Source organism: Manacus candei, unplaced genomic scaffold (assembly GCF_025592945.1).
Source record: "Manacus candei isolate 608988 ecotype Guabito, Panama unplaced genomic scaffold, ASM2559294v1 h1tg000025l, whole genome shotgun sequence".
NCBI classification, from domain to species: domain Eukaryota; kingdom Metazoa; phylum Chordata; class Aves; order Passeriformes; family Pipridae; genus Manacus; species Manacus candei.
This window is the reverse complement of record NW_026138073.1, coordinates 52191-54571: the sequence shown is the minus strand read 5'-3', so window position 1 is coordinate 54571 and position 2381 is coordinate 52191. Positions and strand designations below refer to the sequence as shown.

At 55.0% G+C, this 2381-nt stretch overlaps 1 long non-coding RNA gene across 1 annotated transcript; it reads right to left on the bottom strand.

The window, feature by feature from the left end:
• Positions 1-300: 300 nt before the first annotated feature.
• On the bottom strand, positions 301-2002 carry LOC127471684 (uncharacterized). The gene is made up of 3 exons (XR_007904738.1): positions 1927-2002; positions 1225-1370; positions 301-671 (listed from the first exon to the last, which is right to left on the bottom strand). It is a non-coding gene; the product is annotated as an uncharacterized LOC127471684 (long non-coding RNA).
• Between the last annotated feature and the right edge of the window lie 379 nt (positions 2003-2381).

The window sequence follows — 2381 nt, the reverse complement described above, 5'->3', positions numbered from 1 at the left end:
GGATAAAAATAGTCGGACCTGGCCTGGAATGTGGGCTTGAGAGCTGGGGTGGAAAACTCAGACCTTTAAAAAAAGGAAGATGCTAGGATTGGGACGTGCAGCAGCTTTACCGGGAGCTGACAGCAGAGTTGGCAGAGAAATAAAGGTTGTGGGTCTGGGTATGGGATAGGGAGAGTGGTGCTCGGAAAGGGACTGTGGAGCAGGGATAGGGACTGTGGCACTGCAGCAGATATCACTGTAGGATTGAGACAGGGACTGGCACCGTCGCTGAAACATCTGTGTGTCTGTGGAATAGGGATTGATGAGTGGGAACATGGACTGGGGGGCAAGAGATGAAATCAGTCTAGGGCAGGGATCTGGACTTTGGAATTGCAATCGGGTTTGTGGGGCTGGAGGAGTACCTGGGGGACTGGAATTGGGAATGTAAAGTTGGAGATGGAAAGTGGCAGAGCTGGAGCCAAGCTGAAGATCCTGCAGGGAGAACCTGGAGCAGCTTCCCGTGGCGGCGCTGGCAAGATGCAGAGCTACTGCTGAGAGAGCAGAGCTGGCAGTGCAATAAAGCTTGTGGGTCTCGAGCTGAAATCACTGAGGGGCTGGGGTAGGGACAGGGTTCTGGGCTTGGGACTGTAACACTTGGGGCAGTAAGGACAGCAATCAGTGTGAGATAGGGCCTGTGGCACCGTTGCTGAAATCTGTGTGTTTGGAATTGGGATTATAATTGGGAAGGGGGAGTGAGAGGCTGGGGCTGAAATCAGTCTAGGGCTAGGATTGAGAGTTTGAAGTTGGGCTAGGAGTTATGGGGCAGGAGGAGTAGCTGGGGGAGTGGGATTGGGAGTGTGAGGGTGGAGCTGGAAAGTGGCAGAGCTGGAGCCAAGCTGAAGATCCTGCAGGGAGAACGTGGAGCAGCTTCCCGTGGCGGTGCTGGCAAGATGCAGAGCTACTGCTGAGAGAGCAGAGCTGGCAGTGCAATAAAGCTTGTGGGTCTCGAGCTGAAATCACTGAGGGGCTGGGTTAGGGACAGGGTTCTGGGCTTGGGACTGTAACACTTGGGCAGGAATCCGTGTGGGGCGGAGATAGGGCCTGTGGCACCGGCGCTGAAACCCTGTGTGTCTGTGGAATTGGGATTATAATTGGGAATGTGGAGTGAGAGGCTGGGGCTGAAATCAGCATAGAGGTAGGATTGGATCTGTGGAGCTGGGAGGGTGTCTGAAGCTCAGATAGGACCTGTGGCACCGTCGCTGCAATGGCTGTGTGTCTGATATAGGGATTGATGGGTGGGAAGGTGGTTTGGGCGGGTAGAGCTGAAATCAGTCTAGGGCTGGGCTTGTGTCTTTGGAATTGGGATAGGAATTTTGGGGCTGGAAGAGCACCTGGGGGACTGGGACTGGCATGTTCGGGTGGAGCTGGAAAGTGGCAGAGCTGGAGGCAAGCTGAAGATCCTGCAGTGAGAACCTGGAGCAGCTTCCCGTGGCGGCGCTGGCAAGATGCAGAGCTATTGCTGAGAGAGCAGAGCTGGCAGTGCAATAAAGCTTGTGGGTCTCGAGCTGAAATCACTGAGGGGCTGGGTTAGGGACAGGGTTCTGGGCTTGGGACTGTAACACTTGGGCAGGAATCAGTGTGGGGCGGAGATAGGGCCTGTGGCACCGTCGCTGAAATCCCTGTGTGTCTGTGGAATTGGGATTATAATTGGGAATGTGGAGTGAGAGGCTGGGGCTGAAATCAGCATAGAGGTAGGATTGGATCTGTGGAGCTGGGAGGGTGTCTGAAGCTCAGATAGGACCTGTGGCACCGTCGCTGCAATGGCTGTGTGTCTGATATAGGGATTGATGGGCGGGAAGGTGGTTTGGGCGGGTAGAGCTGAAATCAGTCTAGGGCTGGGCTTGTGTCTTTGGAATTGGGATAGGAATTTTGGGGCTGGAGGAACACCTTGGGGACTGGGACTGGGAGTGTGAGGGTGGAGCTGGAAAGTGGCAGAGCTGGAGCCGAGATGAAGATCCTGCAGGAGAACGTGGAGCAGCTTCCCGTGGCGGCGCTGGCAAGATGCAGAGCTACTGCTGAGAGAGCAGAGCTGGCAGTGCAATAAAGCTTGTGGGTCTCGAGCTGAAATCACTGAGGGGCTGGGTTAGGGACAGGGTTCTGGGCTTGGGACTGTAACACTTGGGCAGGAATCAGTGTGGGGCGGAGATAGGGCCTGTGGCACCGTCGCTGAAATCTCTATGCAGCTGGAAATGGGATTGTAAATTGAGAATGTGGATTGGGTGGGTAGAGCTGAAATCAGCCTAGGGCTGGGCTTGTGATTTTGGAATTGGGATAGGAATTTTGGGGCTGGAGGAGCACCTGGGGGACTGGTATTGGGAGTGTGAGGGTGGAGCTGGAAAGTG